The sequence below is a fragment of the Micropterus salmoides genome, unplaced genomic scaffold, assembly GCF_014851395.1.
Source record: "Micropterus salmoides isolate LMB-PRFRI ecotype aquatic unplaced genomic scaffold, ASM1485139v1 Ms_hic_scaffold_8, whole genome shotgun sequence".
Lineage (NCBI taxonomy): Eukaryota > Metazoa > Chordata > Actinopteri > Centrarchiformes > Centrarchidae > Micropterus > Micropterus salmoides.
In genome coordinates, this window is record NW_024044570.1 from 13,603,724 (window position 1) to 13,626,660 (window position 22,937).

The 22,937-nt window shown below is 40.7% G+C and overlaps 1 protein-coding gene across 14 annotated transcripts in view; it reads right to left on the reverse strand.

Moving 5' to 3' along the window:
- The window catches only part of LOC119894232 (neuronal cell adhesion molecule-like), a 76,665-nt gene that overhangs the window by 29,427 nt on the left and 24,301 nt on the right, over nt 1-22,937 (reverse strand). For all 14 annotated transcript variants that reach the window (XM_038706860.1, XM_038706869.1, XM_038706859.1 and 11 more), the window contains exon 2: nt 12,198-12,277. The gene's annotated coding sequence lies outside the window, so the exon portion shown is untranslated. The remainder of the gene's footprint in view (nt 1-12,197; nt 12,278-22,937) is intronic.

Below are 22,937 nucleotides of genomic sequence, written 5' to 3' on the forward strand. Positions count from 1 at the left end.
CATCTATGGGGGAGCGGGAGGTCGCTTGAAAGGCCTTGCTGTATAAGAGTACGACAGCTCTTCGTTTGGTTACCAAAGTTTGGAAAGTCACAATCATATGGGATTTGAATATAAAATGATCACTCTGTAAATGGTTCTTTGTAAGTCCTTTTAAACAAAAGCTGAAAGAAACACTAAATTTAGCAGTTGTCTTTTATTGCTGTGCTTCACGTCTAATGTAGTGCAGGCATTAGCAGTGATATGAATTACAGCAGTATAAGGTTGAATGTTCGGTGGCTTTGAGTAATACCTCTCACAGGCCTTTTATCTACAGCCACAGGATCACAATGGAAATTCCACGGGCCGGCTTCAGTATGCGTTTCCCATAATCTTCTCATTAGCTTTTATAATTGGGTGACCGTATGCAAATAATTGGTGTGGTTAACATATGAATTGGGGTCCTGTTGTTCAGGGAGACCCCGCAGCTCAAAAACCCACCATGGACCTTTCATCTGCACTGTACAATGCCAGACAATAAAGGGAGGATCTTTAATTCATTGGCTCCACTGTTTTTTCCTTCTCCTTTCTCTTGTTGGATCAATACTGCAATACTGGTATATAGGGACATCTAATCCACATTATTTGCACATTTAAATAATAAACCTTTATGCGTTAAAGGTCTACTCCACCAATTTTACACATCAAGATCATCTTTTACTAGACTACTAGACTACTAGATTTTTAATAGAAATGCGTACAAACTGGTAGTGTTTGAAAAATGTGGGCTTTTACCAGGCAGGGAGGTCAATTAAAAAATTGGGTTGCATTATGGGATGTGTATGCTCTGCTTCTCGGTCAAGTCCCCAAGTGGATGGAAGTCTCTGGTGTAGCCCTTTAAGGATATGTTGCTCTGTGTTCAATGCATCTCTCCCAGCTATCAATCTACCAAAACTCTTAAGGCTAATGGTCATTTGCTACTAATGCAACATGTCCGGCAATTTGTTTGGTCCTCCTCCTTTCACAGAGTACTGCACATTGGCATTCACTAAGCTTCCTCCCTGTACACGCCAAAAACACTCCGGGATTCGCTCTCTGTCCCCTCTGCCCAAATGCTAATCACTGCCGGCGCCGACACTTCTGAGAGGGGGCTCCTCTTTAGCATGCAGATGGAAGCAGTACCATTAGATGGGACGGCTGCGTTGAGGAAATCCCTGCCTGTTCAACCTGAATGGAGCCGAAAGGCTTTTTGCTTTCATCTTATCATTGCAGACCAGCTAAATATGACATATAGTTGGTGAGTCATGTCCTCACATTGTACCGGCACTCCCTCTGAGAGCTTTCTCATGATTGGATGGGTGTATGAGGCCCTCTCTTTCTCCTTAGGATAATTGCTGGTGGTAAATTGGAGGTCTTTCAATCTTTTCACTGCCTCACAATGTAGCAAAAGCTATAAATCACTGGTTAATAAGTTCGCAATGGCAGCAAGGTGGCAGAAGTTAAGTCCCCAAAGTGCATTTGTACACTGACACCTGACTTGTACAGTAACTCATTACTGGAAAATTAAGTGAGCGGAGGCACTTCTAAAAAGCATTCATTAAAATGAGATCAGGAGGGGAAGCAGCACAAGGAATGAATGAGCAACTATGGATCTGAACTTGACCTTTATTTGATAGCTAATCCCCAAACTATAATTACACCTTAAAAGAGGATGTCTCAATATTGCCAAGCAGCCCTACTCATGTATATGTGTATGTGAATTCATACTCGCTTACACCCATTTGCATTTACATCCTCCTTGTTTGTGTGTGTTGACAGAGTCTATGGGTAAGTGTAGGAGGTCAGACATTAAAGATGGAGTTTGAGTATACTTGGCCTGCCACATGAATGTGTTATGGGCGAGGCCATTCATATGCTGAGCAGAGGTTCATTATAATGAACAAATGCAGGAGAGTGGGAGGAATGCATTCTGACTGAATAGCTAAAAGGACTCTCAAAATCCTCGGCATACAACGTCACAAGACACACTTTAGCTACAGAAACATAACAGCTCTGAGAAAGTAATCAACATAAAACCAATCTGCTATGGGAAGAGAATCAAATGCTAGAGATAACACACAGAAACAGCCATGCATCTGTGGGATCAGAGGCAAATGCTATTATTATAGTTATAGGACATAATCCATAAGCCTCATAGTTCAGCAAATGCAGGAAAATGTTTTATAGCCAAATATAGGGACACTCACATTTTCAGCAGAGCCACTCAAAATTGCACTCAAAAGGGCACTCTGTATCCATGGCAATGCTCTCGTGTTCTCGGATATCCATGCTGACAAAAAGATGTTAACCCCCACATCAAACACACACATAAAGGAGAGGGGGGGTGGGGGCAGACAAATTTGTCATCTCTTAAGTAACCTTGGAGAGAAACTGTATGCTTGACATCTGCTTTGCCCTAAAAACATCGCAACCTCCTCTGAGCTCAACAAAAGAGGTATGATTAGAATCTCAGTTTGCCACCGTGTCTGCACCGGATGGCTTTCTCCACATGTGAGGGGTCTCTCAAGATGGGGCCAATATGTGGAGTTTACTTTAAGCTTAAAGGCGCAACAAAAAGAGTGTGTGTGAGACAGGCGGTGGAGGAAATGTTCACCTCAAACATACAAAAGCTGGCAGCAAGTGAACTCCTGTGGGCAATGTCAGCCAGGGTAACAGAGAAACAGTGTCTACATGTGATTTCTCAGAGTCAACAGTTAATGCAACCAGGCATTTCTGGAAACACACTACTGTATAATAAAACACTCTTCTGGTGGAATCTGAATTGTGCTGATACAGTACAGGCAGGCAGCGATGGGTCAGTTAGAGCTGTCTGCACATTGTATGGTACCATTCAGTCTAGCAAAATCTGCCGACAACATCAGATAACAAAGCGTGAATGCTGACAGTGCGCTGGAACAATCTGTTACCACTGCGTGTTACCGGAACATGTAATTTACCAGTGAGGAAGTAGCAGGTGGACAGAGGCAGTGAAGTCTAGTTTTATTGAGAACAATCTTTTCTGTCCTGAGGCCATGTCGGTGCTCAAAATCAGACTAAACAGCATGATGGAATTCATCCACAGTGTAAATGGGATTCAGAGGGTTAGGGTCAAGTAAAAGAGATGAAAGAAAAAGGCTTTTTAATCATGCAGTGTCTTTAAAAAAGGCACCTATAAGAATTTATGGACATCTAAAATGAGCTTACACAAAACCTAAGAGTCTACAGCCATTTGAGTGGCACTGTAAGGCTGTACTTAGAGCTAAATGATAATACCAGCATGATAACATGCTCAGAATAATGCTGATGTTTAGCAGGTATAATGTTTATACAGTATTTGTCATCTTAGTTCAGCATGTTAGCATGCTAAAAGTTATTTAGACACTCAAATCCACAAATATAAACCTCATAGTGGTGCTAGGGAAAAAAGTCAAGAGATCATCAATGTTTGTAGGATTTGCCTTCTGGGGACCGTTACTGTCTGTACAAAATCTCAAGACAATCCATCCAATGGATCATATGTTTCAGTCTGGACCAAAGTGGTGGACAGACCAAATTACGTCAACAGACCTACATTGCCATCACTACAGCTATGTCACGCATGGCTAAAAAAGAGCAAATTGTGCGAACGGTTGTCTAGGAAAATGTACAGACAGCATCAGATAACAAAGACTGATTGTACGTCGCAACAATCTGTTACCAGAATTTGTAATTTGCAAGTGATAAAGTAGCGTTGAGAAAATCCCGGCAGGTGGACAGAGGCACCAAGGTCTAGTGTTATTGAGTGCCACCTCTACATTCGCAGAGCACCATAATGGGCCTCTCCCCTCCTCCCCCACCTCCTCCGCCAGCCCCTTCCACTCCACCCCACCTGTGTCTGTGAAAGGTCAACGCAGAGGAGGGTCCTCACCCCCTCCCTGAACCCACAGCTCCCACACCACAATCAGCCCCAACACTGAAGCCTAGTGCCAGGAAACTCAATCAAAGAGGGGCTTCAGAGGGCTCCAGACCTCTCAAAACCCTCCATTGTCTCCTGAAGGCTTCCCCACATCGCGGCCGGTCTATATGTAACACTGTAAGAGGAGTTGCTCATTATTACCCGTCCACTTTGTCTCTTTTGTACGGCTGACAGAAGAATCCAGTTGCCCAGCCGGGCAAATAAAAGAGAGTGCAGAAATGAAAAAAAAGAAAAAGAAAGAAAGACAATGAGAAAAGGGATTCGTTTGCAAGACTGGATGATGGCAAGACACATATGTTGCATGTGTTAGTGCAGCGTATTCACCCTAATGGGTTTGAGGTAGAAGAGATGTGTAATCCATAAATCTGTCACCTGTTGTGACACTAGAAGACAGTTCTTTAATAGCATCTGTTTAAAATGTGCCATTCATCCCACAAGTTAGAGTATTGACTGATAGACACACCACACCACAATGTGTGTGAATGTCAGAGCAATCCATTATCACATAAAGGAAGCACTATGTAGTTGCCCCCCCACACTCAGCCCCTCCTCAGCTCCATTCAGATACAGCAGGTGAATACAAATCATTTCCCCTTCGCTTCTCTCTGAAAGGACTCACCATCCAATTTCAGACATAGAGGACACAGACAATAGTCCTTTCAAAGTGTGAGAAAATCAAATCATGGCCCTTTTAAATGAAAGACACAATCAGGAGTTAACCCTTCCAAAATGATAAACAAGTTATGATAAATAGAGTTTTGTTTTTACCATCAATACTCATCAAATGATTTGTATTGTAATATCTTGCATACTAGTGCAAGAGGTCAAGCAAAGAAACTTCTAAGAAGAGAGATTTTGGGGCAGCAGAGGATACTGTTTTACCAATCGGAAGCTCAACTCTGGCATTTTGCAGATGCATGCAGACTGCAACAAGACATAATTCATGTCCATTTCACATCATTGTTTAGTTTTAAATTTGTTGACAAAAACTACTTACTTACAGACATATTTTTCCCCCCCAAAATTATTTTTCTAATATTTAAGTCTTGTATTCATAGTGGAAAAAAGGTTGCCAACAAATATTTTTCATCATAGTTTTCGCTGACAAATTTACAAATTTTCTGTTTGACAGAGACACAGAGCAACAAATCTTTACATTAGCCATTAGTGTTCGTCTTAGTATTGCCTAATTGATTAATTGGCATATAATTTCAGCATTACTTTTTGGTTTAGTGTTTAAGATAATTACATCATTTGTATATTCACTCGATAAATACAGTAGCAATGAGAGCAGTTGCTGTCAAAAAGTTTCTGTTTTCCACTGTTACTTTTTCTATCATTTTAGTCTTGCTTTCATCATGGAAAAATATTGTATACAAATAATTTTCACCATAGTTTTGTTGACACAATTAATTAATGTAATAAAACAGGGAAAAGCAGCATTTGTGAAGCTGGATCCAACAACTGTTATATTATGATGTTTTTTTGCTTGATAAATGACTTGTTAATCTGCAGGTATTATCAAAATCATTGCCAATGCACTGATTGATGAATCGAAGTTGGTTTAATATTTGAGACATTTCTAGTCACTCTATTCATGCAGAAGCAGTTGTGGTTAAACTAGAAACACGCCATTTCTACAACATGTTAGTGTATGAAAACTGAATCACAGAGAACAGAATCCACATAAGACACATGATGCACCAAAATGCACCACAGCACATACAAAAACGCTGTCTAATGTGCAAAGAATGTGTGTGCCAGCTGCACTGATTCAAACACTCTCTTTCAGCCCAGTCTGAATGAGTTTTAATTACACTGGCTTGAGCTATAGCCACTCTATTTCACGAGTCAGGTTTTCATATGTTAAACTCAACAAACAACTCAGGGGAAGCGAACAATCCATCAAAGATAGCCCTGAGTAAACTCCTCTGACTGTATCTGAACTGAAAGGTGGCGCTGTGAATTTTCATTTTAAATCTTCCCCTCACAAAGACTTTCGATGGAATTTGATCTAATGAAGTTCTGAGGCTGAGAGACTTGTGATATTTTACCAGAAATTAAATAACAGGGAGAGAGATAACATCTCCCTTAAGCAAATGGAAGCATTTTTATGTTAGAAAGTAATTGGGTGGCCCCAATTTATTTGAAGCGCTCCTATTTTTGGGGGAAATTAAAGAGAGAATTTTTAAGATTAAAGAATACAACGGAAAGCCCCTGGTGGTGACTGACTGATGGTGGCTGTTGGCACTTCACCAAGGCTTAGTGTGAACATGTTTCTATTTGTCTCATTGGTGTCGGTGACTGAAATGTTGGCTAATGAGAATTAATGATACTAATGAAGGACTTAGCTTTCTCATAAAGGAAGTCGCTTTATGTGCTGGGAAACTCTCTTTGCAAGTTTACTGAAGATGTGATGTGAAAACTCAGCAGAGACTCAAGACTGAAAAAAAAAAAGTTTCCTGGTGTTACAGCATAGAGTTTTCCTTATTACATCCATCATTTGGAGAGTTTGAGTATGTTTCGAGTGGGTTTGGTGTTTTGCCCAGAAGACGTCACAGCTCAGACAAACAGTGCTCCATCCTTACAGATCATCTGGCCCCATCAGAAATAATGGCCCCGACAAAAACTGCTCCATCAGCCCTCATTTGTCAAATGGTGATTCCGGAGGAAACATTGCTCCAATTTAACACTAACAGTCTGCCCGACTTCCAGCCTCTGTCCTGTGTCTGTGTTTTTGACGGCATGAGGTCATTAATGTAGAAGAAGTGTGTGCTGAGTGTTGGATAATGGCTGGGTGAGGCTTTAGTGAAGTGTTTCTGACTGCGTCCATCGGCCAGTGCAGGTATGGCTAAAGGTCAGGGATGGGAGGTTGAGCAGCAATGACTCGCCTCCAGGGTGTTTCAGAGTGTTTGTGCCCCCAGTGTCAAACATGACAGAAGAATGAATTACTGCCATAACAAATAAAGGTTCAGTATCTCTACTGGGACCACCTCACCCTCCACTGTCTACACATGAAGAATGACTAAATGCATTTCATGGTCACCTACAAGAAGCATAAACATTAAACAGGGTGTTTCAACTGCAGGTACTGTATATGCTTTGGTACCTGGTATTGTTGGAGATTTTTCACCACTGTTGCTGATATATGTGGTAACGATGTTGTAAATGGAAGTTGAAAATGTTCAGTTTAAAGAAGTGGATTATATACTTGATACAGACTCCTTAAAATGTAATAGAACACAAACGGTAATCATGATAGCAAAAAAGACAGTTTCAGTCATGTTAAACTTATTTGGTGGTTAATTTAAGAAAATAATTCAACAACTTTTTATAAACAGACAAAAATATACATTGGTGGGTAGAGGCTTGATGTAATTCACACCCACAAGTCTATATATAGCTTACTATTTCAGCATGCTCTCACATTTCATATTTATAATTCTCTGCAAATACAGAGAGAGATTTCTCATTAGAATTGGCTGAGATGCAGGTGAGCGAGGGGTTACATCTAAATTCAGCCATTTGTATTCCACCCTACGAACGGGCTGTTTATATAGATAAGCAGATAGGCTTGGCCTTGGACCAGGACCCACGCCTAACAGCCACATAAATCATTTGGTTTCTTAGAGGCCCTTCCAAACAGATAGATCCCACCAGCTTATGACGGTGTGAGGACAATCTTCTCTGTCCTGAAGCAACATCGATACTCGGGATCAGACTAAACAGACCTGTGGCATTCATCTAAAGTGTGAAGAAGGATTCAGAGGCGTACCAAGTAAAAACATGAAACAAAAAGAGCTTTAATCATGCAGTCAATAATTCTGTACTTTGAGAAAGAAAATATGGTACATTAGTGTGGTGAAAAAATAAAATTAGATAGTTAACAGGTTAGGATTTTAAGCCATATTTAGGGCCACTATAACCTCAGGCAAGTATTCTGTCTGAACATTTTTTAATCTTTAGCTCAGGTGATAATCTTGGATCTTGGAAACAAGAAGTGGTTCACTCCATTAAAGGAATAGTTTTGGGGACATATTCTTGTGGGCATTCTTGCCGTGTTAGATGAGAAAACTGATCTCACTTTTACATCTGTATGCTAAATATGGAGCTGGAGCCAGGAGATGATTAGCTTAGCTTAGCATAAAGCCTGGAAGCAGGAGCAAACACTTATACTGGCTCTGTCCAAGAAATATCTCCAGCATATAACTTCCTGATAAACCACAACTTTCTAGAACACACATTATAACATGTTAATGTATGCTTTAGAGTATACCTTCTAGCTGTTTCCCACTGTTTTTCGGTCTTTGTGCTACTTAATGTCTGTTTAATACAAAAAAACCCCACCAAAATGTAAGAACAAGCTGGGGTTTAGCAGGGAGGTATGTGCTGGATTGATTCCTTGGACACAGCCAGGCTAGCTAGCTGAGAATGGCATTGTTACAGAATCACAGTATATCAAAATAAACTGACTGCATTTCAAACTGTTGGATACAAAATTAAATGCAATACTTAATCCTAGATTAATTAACTTGGACAATAAGCAAACATATAGAGGAATGAATAAACACACATTCAGCAATGCGAATAAGGAAGATCTTCGGTGCTGGACCAAATCATTGTATAGAGAAGGCGAGTAGTGAAGGTAGAACGAGGCCTAAAGGAAGGTTGTGCAGGTGAAAGGTGAGAGGAGCTGGGAGAAAAACAATAAGGATGGAGATGTAGAGCCAGATATAGAACAGAGTCTCCTCAGACTCTCCAGGCTGTCTGCTGAGCAGTTTGTGAGTCATTTGTGCATGAAGCTGACTTTCTCCACAACCCTAGAAGATAGAGAAGGAAAGCAGAATCCCCTCAGGAGGGGGCTCACCAACTTCTTTCACATCACTCAGCTTCTTTCTTTCCCTCACTGTCTTTGTATCCATCTATTCATCTACTTGTTTATTCATGTCCTTCTTTCTGACACTTTAGCTGTGTCTCTTTGCACTTCCCTGTCTCTTCTACTCATACAGTCACAGAAACGCTGGAAAACACACAAACAACCCACTCAATCACATCCACGCACGGCATCTTTCTCACACACGGTAGCTCTTAAACATAACATGCGTAGACAGGAATGTTGACACAGAGAACCATCGGGCTCATATCAAAGAGACGCCTTAGAAATATCTTGACGCGTTCATCTGAAGCGACGTGCATTGGGAGCAGCCCAGGGGGCCTCTGTGCACGTATGAATCCCATTACTCCCTCATCTGATCCCAAAACTGCATAATATCGCTGCTTTCTGACCACATGTGAGAAAGCTGCTGCTTCACTCATAGTAGATGACACTGTTCATGCACACTGCCATTTGAGAGAGTGTCAGTGGCTCACAGTCCAGTCCTTATTGTTGGCAACTGATTTATTCGGTACAGTGCAGTCAGAAAGTATTAAGACAGAGGCACATTTTTTTACACTCCAGCACATTAGGTTTGAAACTAAACAATGAAGTTAAAATGCTAAGCTTTAATATGATTATCATCACATGGACTGTGTAGGAGTTATAATAACTACATGTAGCCTCACAATTTTGAGGGACAAACAAGGCTATAGTCATGGAGTCAACAACGGGGACCAAATTTGCTCACATTCTAAAACAATAATATCAATACAATAATATTTTACAATAATTTCTAATAGTGTATTATATTATTGCACTGGTCTGTTTTCCATTTTTACCTTTGCTTGTATCTCTGTATGTACTGGCAGAAATTACAGAGTAATAACGTCCAACCATAACCATAATCATACAGACACAAATCTATGCTCTGTTATATTAAGACGTTCAAATATTATTATATTAAGGTTTTTATTTACATATTTAGAAGTAAACTTGGGTGGGCAGCAGAGGCATTTACTCTGCTCTCCTTTAATTTTCTCCTGTCATCCTGTCTTCCCTCTCTCCTCTGATCCTATATTATCCTCTCGTCATCTCACTTGCACAAACCACAGGCAGAATTGCAGTGCACCACTTTGTTAAGTTTAGTTATATTTGAGAATGATATTTTCAGACTGTGATGCATGGTTGCCTGATTTCACAGTGAACATGACAGGAAATGAGGGTGACAGAGAAGGGAAATTACAGTAAATACAACGAACAAAAGTGCATGGTCTGAACCTCATCCTAAAACACATACTTTTATGGATATTTCATATCTGGTTGCAACTCCTTTGCAGAAAATGACTGGCTGGATTTTACAACTCATAGACATCAGTAGACGGTTGGCATCTTCCCTGGTTTTGCTCTGCCAGGCCTGTACTGCAGCCATCTGTACTTCTTGCTTGTTTCAAGGGCTTTTTGCCTTCAGTCTGGTCTTCAGCAAGTGAAACACATGATGAGTTTGCCTAAGGTCAGGTGACTGACTCGGACAATCAATAGTTTGGCCATAAAACTCCTTGGTTGTCTTTTCTGTACGCTGAAGATTGTCCCCGGCAGCACTCTGCTAAAAATGGGGTTTTAAAAAGGGCTTAGCATCATACTGTTCATCCAATACGAAGATGCACCCAATATGGATGTGGACAAAATCAACAAAATCATCACTTTAAATCATGGTCACATTTTTCATTTCAAATCCAATACATCAATTCACAAATAATTTCTGACTGCATTGTATATGAAAAGACTGGATTATGTATTTCTGTCTCAAAGATTAACAGTCAAAAGCCATTCACATGTAAAGTTAACAACATCATAGCAGTTTCTGAAGAGACAAAGATATGATTGGGTGATCCCTGGTCGTTTCCCCACCCTCCCCCACTTGGCATTATAACACACAAACACAAACAGTAATACCACACTCCCTGACGGCCACGTGAGAGAACCCAGTGAAAGACAGCACTATGGAGGTAAACAGAAACCTCGCCGGCCTTCTATTGAAGCGCATGGGACCTGAATGCTGTTGCTCACAATGGACACTTCACGCCTCACTGTGTTTCAAACTGCACATTCGGCCTGCAGCTCCTAAGTGTGGCTCACTATGACTCGGCCATTGAAAACTGTGGACTCAGCCTCTCTGGCCTGCTGCACACCTCCACAACAACAACCAGATGCCACAGCGAGATGACAAAAGACAAACAGAAAGAATGAATGAGATTCAAAGACAGTCAGATTCAGATAGGCAGAGGCAAAGTGAAATTTAAATAGACACATAAAATGGATAAGCTGAGAGAGAGAGAGAGAAACCTCCATCACTAAAATTAAAACAAGCGTTGCACCAACAGCGGAGGCGTCAGAGTTCCTTAACTCTCCGCACAGCTATGCGTGATGCCTCCCCGCCTGGCTCGGCGGGCTGCAAGGCCGAGGTGGGATCCTACCTTCACACTCCGCTGGGCGGTGGACACACTTACACCGTGTCACCTCCACTCACTGAGCATCAGATCAACTCCCCGCTGAATCACAGACACACTTTCTGCACCGCCGAATGAAGGGATGAGTCAAAGATTACTGAGGGTCATTTTCAAAAACCCATGTGGGAGCTGAGAGTCAATTCTCTGGGCTCTAATGCACACTGAGACCTTGTACTTAAGGGAGCTCCTTTAGCCCTTAATTGTGCAATTGCCATTAGGGAACTTCTCTACCTCTACGTGCTCCATTTTGACACATTACGTGTCAATAAGTACTACGCACAATTTAGGCTCTAAGTGCAATTTTATGATTTCTAAGTATTGACGCCCACTGTCAAAGCGGTGGGCGAGGATGAGAGGGTGTGTTACCTTGACAACCATATGCATCAAACAGACAGTTGGACACTAGAAACACAGTGTTATTTTTATTCCCTGCCAAACCTCGCTGCCAAAATGGATACAGACCATCATTCCAGTGAAGCAAGCAGTGACCTTTGCCTTACAGCTAGAATAAAAGGAGCAGGCAACCCAACTGAGTCTAAAGGAGAAAGAGTCGTAGCGTTGGAAAGGCCTTGTAGCTATTTAGGGATTTAGGAGCTCTACAGAGAGTGTTAATATTAATCCATTCACACTCTGGCAGTATCATAGATGAAGATATTTGGACTGGGGACACTTGCCAGGCATGGCAAACAGACTGACATCTGTGTGTATTCACATCCTACGGGAGGGGAAATGCCTTTGAGAAGAACAAGAACATTTGATTCTGAAAGGCCGGAAGTTCACGCTGTTGTGGAAAATGATGTTGGTGGAGACGATGTGATGAGGGACAGAAATGTTTCCAACTTACCAGAGAAATCCGAATCCCTTTGCTCCTCCTCCTCCTCCCTGGGTACGTCTCTGCTTCTTCTTCTGTGATTTTTCTTCAGTCTGGTTAAACAAAAATGGAAGAGAATAACAAATTTTAGTGCTCATAATTTAGATGCCTTTATGGAAACACCAGGGACTTAAACCAACCAGAAAGGAAAAATCCCATCTTTCTCAATCAGGTTAAGGAAGTTTTACACATACAGTATACATATTTTCCAACATCCAGTACATCAATTTGACTTCACAATGGTCCTACTACTGCATGTACGGTTTTATTATAATCTGCCGAAATCCTTTACATCGCCTGCTCTGTCACAGTCAAACCAGAAATTACACACCAGGATGTGCTTACATGACATCGTCCCTTCACATCAAATCTGGTCTTGTAAAAAGGAGTGATTTTTTTAAGTGTGTTAACTCTTTGGAAATGTACTTAAAAGACGTGTCATGTTTTCCTAGTGAAAAGAAAGCAAACATCCAAGATGTGTATACCAAAGTGTGAACATGGATTTTCAGGGGCAGAAGTGTGTAATCCAAACTGATAGACACAAAAGCATGTTGCTAAGAGCTGGAGGAGAGACACATCTCCTACCCTCGCCTCTCCTCTTGTCTTGTCTCAGCTCCGTGGTCTCTTATGTCCTTCTATATGCTTCTATTTTCCCTTCTTCTCCTCTTTCTCCTGTCATCTGCTCTTGTCCTCCTCCCTCTCACCTCATCTCCTCTTCTGTAAAATACTGTCTTCATTTTCCTTTTCTCTACTCACCCCTCCTGTGCTATCTCCTGCTTTCTAACTCGCCATAACCAATCCCCTTTTCTTCACTCTTTCTCATCTCATCTCCTCTCTTCTTCTATCTGAAGAGATTTTGATCCTCAAGGTCAGGAGCCTATGAGGAGTCGCATAAAATGCAAACGCTCCATTTCTGCTACGTTATACTGACACAGATGTTTGTCTTAAGGTATCATCTATACAATCTATATTTTCTTAGAGATAAATCGCAATCTTGGTTCACTTGTGATGTAAAAGAAATACATTTATGAAAGCAGACGTTGTTTTGACATTATTTCAAAAGCTAAACTACCAATAAATCCATCAGTTCAAATGTGTCCAGGAAGTGATTTGAAAATTGATCTATATAAGCCATGTATATATTTATGCAAATCATTTGGTAACCATAGTAACACATATGCACGTCAGCGCGGGTGTTTTCCCTGATAAATAGGTCAAATACTGGTAAAAACAGTGTGCTTGTACTCTGTGCACTTTGTCAGTTCATTAAGTCAATTAACACATTTGTGACAGCGATCCCACAGTAATAAACCCCGAATCATTAATGTACTGTACTGTTTCATCCTGTCTCTACGTCATTATTCATAACATGCGGCCGATTTGGAGTAATAATAGTAACATTAATAATTCTAATAATGCCTATAATCATTTATTTCTTCGTGAGCTTGTTTCGACACCAAAGAACATACACAAATTAGAAGCATTAAAGTGCTGTATAAACTTCTGTCAGTCACCGTATTCGATTTCCCCACGGGGGTCCTGATGATGTGCTTATAAAGCAGGGTGACAATCACCAAAAAATTCCAATCAATGAGTTACCTGTCAGTCTGTTTAACTTCATGTTCACTCCTCTTGGTTCGTTTGTAAAAAGTCAGTGCGGACTAAAATGCAGCAATGTATAATTTTCTTCCAGACCAGATGAACCAAACTACAGGTGTGAAAGCACCCTAAGATACATTGTTCTAACCTCTCCTGTCCTATCCCCTCTTCTCTAATCATCACCTCACATTACATCTGTTCTCCTCTGCTTTCCTATCCAATTCAACCCTCTCCTCTGCTCCTGTCTTCTATCTCAGAAAGAGAATATGCAGACAGTCGGATGAGTTTTCGAAGGCTGATGTACAGATGTTTGTCTTATCTTCAGTAAAAATTAATGTTCTCCGAACCCATGTTCTTCCACACAAAGGTATGTTTGACATGATAAAATGATCCTTGCTGTGATTATGAGAACCTAAACTTGGAGTCATGGGCCAGAGAAAGCTTAGGTATCCTGTTCTGATTTATCCGGCCCTTTTCCTTTCTCTCCTCATCCCTAATCATCTCCTTACATCACCCTTTCTCCTTTCCTGCCTTCCCACTCACACTGTCATGCCCACTTTTCTTCCCGCCCCAATCCTCTTGTCTCCTTAAATCGCCTCCATTCTTTCATCCCAGAGTTTTTAAGCCTTAACATAAATCACCCCTCATGCAGAAAGTCATGGGAGATAATAGACAGATGTTCTTCTTGACATATTTTCAAAAATAAATACATTTGTTGTGATAATAACAATCCCTCCATAACACAAATTCTTATAAACAAAGTACTAAAGTAGGTTTTATGTGACAACTTCAACTACTTGCTCTGATGATGAAACTTTATGACTAAAACATGGGGTCACAGGCCAGAAGAGACTACGGTGTCCTGTTCTTATCTATCCTGTCCGTGTCTTTGATCTCCCCCTCTCTAATCACCTGCACTCCTCACATCACATTTCCTCCTCTCATGCCTTCTCCCTTATACTGTCATGTCTTCGTTTTCTTTTCCACCCAACCTTCTCCCTTCCTCTCCTCTCTTCTTCTATCTCAGAGGTTTTTAACCTTAAGGTCAACAGTCGTGGAAGATGTGTCTTGACATATTTTTAATAATATATATATATATATGTTTGGAGATACATCTCTTCATAACAAATGTTGTTAAAATCAAAGTACCAAAATGATCTGACGACCTAAACATGTAGTCACACGGCAGAAAAGGCTCACATGTCCTTACCTTTTCCCCCTCCTCTCTACTAATCTCTTTACGTTATATCTATTATCTTTCCTATCTTCCTATTCCTGTACTTTACTCCTTTGTTTTGTGCCCAATCCTCTCCGCTCCTCTCCTCAAACACCGTCCCAGTGAACACAGACACACCTTCTGGAATCGATGGGAAAAATGATTGAAGAAGCCAGTCCAATTTACTTCTAGCAAAGGCTTATCGACTTCAGTCTGCTGCTCCAAATAAGAATGTAAAAGCCCCATTGAGAGACGCCGCCGTTTCCACTTGGTTAAATTCGAACACTGCTTTCTGCACCGCTAAGCAGGTACAATTGTGAACTATAGGTTTACATTAATTCTGTTTCACACATATAACATATGTGGTTTCTTTAGTTGATTTCGCTCAATATCAAAACATTTGAGGTGGGTTTTTACATGCTATTCTCCCCAAACCTGCATTATTTACTTCCACCTTTTGTACAATCCAAGGATTTAGAAAGCCTTACCCCCATAGTGTAGTCAATAACATATTACTTTGTAAAGAATATTACACCAGAAAATCTAATCTTTTCATAGCCCTGAATTTGAAAGGATCCTGACCCAGATTTTGAAAACCACTGACATACATGCTTTTCACTCACAGCATCACGTTGTATTATTGCTCACACCTGTGAGAACACCATACCATACCACAGAACTACAGTACAGCTATTATCTATTCTGCTCTTCCAGTGCGACCTTACAGGATCAAGCTTATAATTTCTGCCTCAATGTGCATTTCTAGATAGCAGTTAAACAGCTAATTACAGCTCAGATCTATGAATAAAAAACAACAACAAAATGACCTTTTCACATCCTGTTTGAAGGATGATCCTATCAAAAGCGGCCTCCCCCGAGCCAGCCATCCCGCCACCCCACCTCTGCCCTTACACACCACAGAGTCGGGCTGAGCTCAGTCCAGCTCTGCTGCCATGGTGATAACAAGAGCGACGGAGAACCAAGACTGAAAATAGCCTGAGATCAGATGCCGACAGTGAGCAGGACTACAAAACACCTCACAGCGAGAGACACGCGCTGCCCTCAATACCTCAGGGAGCTCTCTTGTGTCATGAGTGCTAACAAACAAAAGAGACACCTGGCTCTCTCATGAATACAGATAACATTTTACGACAAGGCAAATACATAAAGGACATGTATTTACAGTTATTCTAAAACTTAAAGCTGCTGATGAAAGATACATCCTGCAGACGCTGGGATGCATCATCAGTGATGGAACCTGGGGTCATCGGGTGTTTTGGATCTTTCAACAGCAGACACCCTCACCCAGGTAACCCAGCCGGGTTGATCAATTCCCAGCTTGCGTCCCAGCAGCATTCGCCTACAGATCTACAGATCAGTAGCCACCTAGTGGTTTTCTCTGCAGCTTCATTAGCAAATCTGATTGCCTTCATCTTTGCCACCTCAGTGATGCCAAGCAGTGTAAAGACTTCGCAGAGTGAGCACCCTGCGAATCCTCAAAAGCCCACCTCTACAGGCTCACAGCAAGTTCTCCAGCATCGCCTTCTGCACTCTTTCAAAAGCTCCTGCTACTAGTTGGCCTCCTCCGTACACAATGTGAGTTCCCGCATGATCAATTGTTCGGTGAACTCTGACACAATAATCATGTCTGGTCAAAGTTACATGACTGGAAACTTCTGCTGCTCCACTTCCACTTCCTTTTGGCAGTCAGTTGCAGTAGTGAGGAAACCAGACTTTGCTCTTGGTTGGGGATGGGCCTCTTCTCCAGCTCTGAGGATGGTAGCGCTAATCAATAGTTTTATACTGAAAATGGATTAAATGACTATGTTTAACGTGAAAGTGGTCACTCATAGTGATGACCCTACAGATAATTACTACTGCAGTTCCTCTCAGCTCTACAGAGTGTTTTTAGTGTCTTTCACCTCTCTGTTTTGGTATTATAGAACACAACCATACTATTTTGGTTCATTATCACGGCTTACATCAAAGTCATTTCCAGCAGGCAGCTGTTTTCAGCAAAAAATGATTAATCCACTGTACACCATCTGCTCACCACCAGACAGACAAAGTTAGTGACTGGCTGGTGCACATAGTGAGACATTTAGCGGTTAAAGAGTTATTTACCTGAGGAGTTGTGAACATCAAAATAGAGAGTCAGTATTGGATAGACACTCATTAGTTGGTCTGAAACTTCTGAATGCTAATGCCGCTCTATCTCTGCTGGATGTCTAAATAAGCAACTGTTTGCCATATCAAGTTTAACAGGTGACAATATATCAGTGTTGTGGTTACGGCTTGTTGTGCTGCCCCCAAGTGGCCAAAAAAAGCTGCATGTTAGCTGCAAAAAAGCAGGATTGCGACATTAATGATTGACCTTGGATGGTTAATTTTCATAATAATATTTTTTAAGAAATACATCTATCAATATAAACACTGATATATAAAAAAAACATAGTATTTAATCATGTGGATAGGCTGACTTTTAACACATAGATGAATGAATGCTACCCATTTCATTCAACTACAACAGTTAACTGTAAAGCTGCTCAAGGACAAATACATTTAAGTGATATCACAGCCACGAAAGAACAGATCTAATTAAGTGTTAAAACATTTTTGTTTATAAATTGGAAGGTGCATGAGTGTCGAGTAAAGTCAGATGTCCACAGGGTAAACAAGCATGGCTCACTGCAGATAATGCAATATAGCAAAGTGTCACACGTTTCTCTAATGAGAGTCTATTGGTTTTCACCTCCATGCTGTGTTGTTTTGATGTGTGTGTTTGTGTGTGTGTGTGTGTGTGTGTGTGTGTGTGTGTGTGTCTGGGGTGTCCTCTGACGGGGAAGGTGGCTCAAAACCGGCGTATCGGCCTATGGGTTTAATTTTAGATTCTTGCCTAATGAGAAGCAGAGTCTGGCTGTAGACAATACCGCTCTCCCAATGAAGCATCATTACGTCCAAAGAGGAAAGAAATAATTAGAGTCAGAACACATTCTTCCCCTAGGATGAATTTATATTTGGGGACACGTCTTACAGAGACAGAGATGAGCTCTTGTGCCATTTCACTGAAGACAAGCTCAGATTCAACTGAATAAACAGCAGAATAAAGATGATGTGTTGATGCAAGTGCTGAAAAAGTGCAAATTAACCATGAAATGTTAATAACATAGCTGATTGTCAGAGGAAACAAGCTCTCTTACTGCAGAAAAGGTATGCTATTTGAAACTTGACCACACTGCAAGAAATATCCTCACCTGTCTAGAAGTTACAGTCTTCAGTTAGAAGACAAAATTAACTGGATTGGCTGTTTTAATTGACAGCAGGTGATAATCTAGGGCTGCAACAATTATAATCCTTATTGATTAATCTGAAGATTCAATTTCTGAAGTAACTATTCCCTTAGGGTCAAGATAACATCTTCAAATGTCTTTTCTAACCAGCAGTTCTACAACCCAAAGATATTCAAATGACTTTAACATAAGACAATGAAAATGAGCAACTCTTCACAATTGAGAAGCTTAATGTCTGGTTTAAAATTACTGAAACCATTAATTAACTCTCAAAAAAGTTGCAGACTAAATTTCGGTCAATTAACCAATCCAGTAAAAGACTAATTGTTACAGCTCTGATAGATGTAACATTTAGTCTACGATCAATAGTGAAAAATAGTGGAAAATGGCCATCACATGTTCCAAAAGCGAAAGTTAACATCATCAAATGTCTTGTTCTGTGTGACCAACAGTCCAAACCCTAATCATATTTAGTGCACAATGATATAAAAGAAAGAAGAGCAGCAAATTCCTACATTTGAGAGGCTTAAACCCTTAAATATTTAGTATTTTATCCCTGTTAAATAACTAATTGTTTCTTGATAATTAAAATTGTTGAGCTCAACTAACAGATTTATTGTATTATTTATTGTATCAGAGGCTGGACTGTGGACTTTGACTAACACCTGCAAATCTTCAAGAGCATTACAAGCTGTGCTTTCAGGTGACTAAAATGGATAAAATACCAGTGAACAAAAGAGAGAATACATCACCTTTATCTCAGTATGTGTCAATAACACCAAGTCCCCTCAGAGTGTTCATCTGTTGTGTAAGAGCATAGTTCACTTGTCATAATCCCAGTGGCTGTGTATTCCTCGATGTGTCTGCTGTGACTGAGTGACAGTAAAGAGAGACAAGCTGATTCCCTCAAAAAATCACCCCCCCACCCCACCCCGACCCTTCCTACCCATCCACAGCCCCTCCTCCCACGTCCCTCCCCTGACCCTCCCTCCCCTCTCACAGTGGGATTAAAACAACCTTTTGTCTCTCTACAAAAGAGGTTAAACATTTCCTGGTATCACATGAACAGCTACCAGAATGCACAAAGTTACCGGGTGGCTTTCTAAAACCACATTTGTACAAGAGCATTAAATATTCAACAAGTTATTTGTTTTGTATCAGACGCAACTGTCAGAGGGATGAGGAGATGACAGAGCATAACTTCCTGCGATCTGAATTTGGCAGAGCATAAAAGCTAAATTGACACTATAATTGCATGTTAAATTAAATGGCACCCAGTGTACACTAAAATAACTGTCAGCTGCACTGATTGTGCTCGAGTCAATGCAGCTTTCTAGATGTTCAATAGAGGGTGGAGGTGGAGTAAAACAAGCAAAGCTACACAAATAAAAGGAAAAAGCCTCAAGGCACATCCTAAGGACTTCCTTTCCCATCCTGTTAAGAGCCAGGGAAAGTGCTCACCTACACTCAACAGATGTCCCTATGCAATGTAATCTAGTTGACTCAGTAAGGGGAAGCTTATTTATTGCCGACTCCTCACCGGTATTATTGTAGCCTGTTTTAAAAGAATAGATGTGAAAAAGGTCTTTTGATGTCCGTTAGCTATGGTTGCAGAGGGCAACAATGGTTGGAGCTATACCTTTGAAAGAGTCACTATTCTCTGGGCCTGGCCCTAAATAATACTCCTCTCACTACAAAAGCACAGAAAATGTAACATAATCAGCCTCAGAGCACATTGTCCATCAAACTGAACAAAGATTTAGACTCCAGTATCTTTTTTTTCCACACTTTTATCCCTTTCAGTTGCAGTGGTGGAATGAAACTTAAGTACAATTCTGAGGTACTTTACTTGAGTACAGTGATGCAGTGTAAGCAGCAGTGATCAGTCACAGACCAGCACTAGTACATTTTGGTGAATATCGGTGGTGGAATGTAACACACTACATTTACTCAAGTAATGTAGTTAAGTACAAATTTGAGGTACTTGTACTTTACTCGAATAATTTATTTTCATGCCACTTTCTACTTTGAAAACAGAAAATTAGTGACAGAAAACTATTTTGATAATCATTAAAAAAAATTTATGCAAAAACACTTTCCAGCTTCACAAATGTTACAATTTGCTGCTTTTTCTTTGATCTTTGAATATCTTAATAATGTAAATCTATTTATAATCAACGGTGTCACTTTGGACTAATTTTGACATTTTCTTGCTATTTTCCGAACTTTTACAAACCAGTCAATCTATTGATTAATCGTGAAAATAAGCAGCCAATTATGAAAATAATCAACCTCAATCAATTACAACTGTAAAATCCTGTTTTTACATTAATGCATAATATAAAAACAAGAGTAATAATAATTAAAAAATTACTTCAGTAAAGGATCTGAATACTTTGTCCATCACTGCTGATAATACTTGTGTAGTTTGACTTAAGGATTTTTTGCAGGACTTTTACTTGCAGTGGAGTATTATTTCATTGTTGTAATGGTACTTTTACTTAAAAGGTACCCTGGGGAGTTTTTAACCTCTAGTAGCGCCATGGAGCTGTTTTTCTATGAGTGGCTCCCCGTTTTGTTTATCTGTTGCACATGTGTATGGTGATGTGAGACACATTTGAAAATGCATTCAACATGTGTTACCACTCAAAGACACACACACTGCATTTTGGTGTAACACTGAATGTAAACATAACTTCTATTTGTTTACAAGAAAACTCCACAGGGACCCTGTGAGTAAAGCACTTGAGTACTTCTTCATCCACTGCTGATCGTTTCCACTTGTTTAGTGTTCCTTGCAGGTTTGGGAATAGCCACTTAATAATCCTACAAAGGCATATGAATTCTGTCTGCACCGGTGGGACATGCTCAATGGCTTCACAACATGGTCATTGTTGCATGCTAATGCGAGAAAATAATTCCCACCCACTTCTCATGATGAAACCATCAGCCTACAGACTTTCAGAACTTCGTTGGCGGTCAAGAGACCCGAAACCTCTGCGCTGGCAGGAATTCTACCATAATTCACTAATGAACAGCTTCAGTCATTTTCTATGTAAACATAACTCAGCACGTTAAGCTTTCTCAGCATCTAACGTCAACACATGAAAAGCCATTAATTTAAAAAATGTATAATAAATAAAAGCATTCACAGTGGCAGACATCTTTCAGAGAGATGATGGATAGTGGTGAAGTGTATGGATTATGGTATGAAATGAGTGAAAGGGCCATATTTCATTGAGCGAGGGGCGTGATTGACCAAGTCTAATGGGCATTATTTCTGCACACTGACTCTGTTGAGCAGAGACACTGGGCGATCCCCGCCAGCCCATTGCTCCTTCAGCCTCACACTGAGATAGGACCGGCGACCCACCCTGCTCTTTGTCACGACAGCAATAGAATAACAATATTTCAATGGCAACTGCATATTTCAATGGCAACTTTTAACAGAACAAAGTTCATGCTGCGGTCTAGACCGAGCCCTCCTAACTAGAGCTGCATGCTATCTGCACGGGTGTGTTTGTTTGTGTGTGTGTGGTGTGTGTGTGTGTGTGTGCACGTTTGTGTGTGTGACTGTGTGTGTGTGCATTTGTCAATCAGTGGGTGTTCGTAGTGAGGACTCCTTTCTAGTTTCCTATTCAGAAATGTGAATGGGAGTGAAATATGATTGGCTCGGGGAGAGAATAAGGGGCTGGGTTCACAAGGCTATCGAGGCAGGGTGGGGTGGGACACTTCATTGCTGTCAGAGTTAAGAATGAAAAGGCAAGCATAGATGATTTAGTATTCTTAAGTTTGCTCCTACACATTCCTATAAGTAATTTTCCATGCTTGTTTGTTTGAATACCACATCAAACCAGTAATTGATCAATGTGATTCTCTATCAAGTAACAAACCATGACAATAATACCAATAAGACAGAACAGCACTGCCCTCAGGCAATCATTCGGTTTGTCCATGTATTGTGAGGCTTGTTAACTGTGGCTGAATTTATTACAACACAACCAACAGTGAGGAGTCTAGATTCAGAGGTATCACACAGCAGGACTATCATGATTACTCAAGGTATCTGGTTACCTATCAAAGGAGTTAAGTGAAGGAATTTCACATTTAAGAAAAAAAACACTGCAATGATGAGACAGGCTTCTGATGCACTTTGGGAGACAATGACGAAAACAAAGCGGCCAGGGTCTTAAGGGAATTTACATGAATTACAGCAAAAGGCCAATAGGGACGGCCACGACCTCTTCTCCAACTTTTTGAAACTAAACAAGACGCCAATCCCGCCCATCAACACACAAACACACACACACAGGCAGAAAGACACACTGGTGAAGAATGGTGTGACTGGTTTCCATGGTGCCATGAGGCTCACTGACAGGGCTGGAGTGTTAACATGCTCACAGACAACAGAGAGGATGATGGAAAGAAAAAGAAAAGGACAGAAGGAGAGAGAGAGGGGCAGAGAGAGTGCAGTTAAAAAACAACAAAGAAAGTGTAGAACAGGAGAGATTTACCACACACAGGCAGCAGACCTGTAGTGTCGTGAATCGTATTTCTTTTTAACTGAAAGACCCTTAATGGCACAATTCGAAACACGCAATTGTCCAA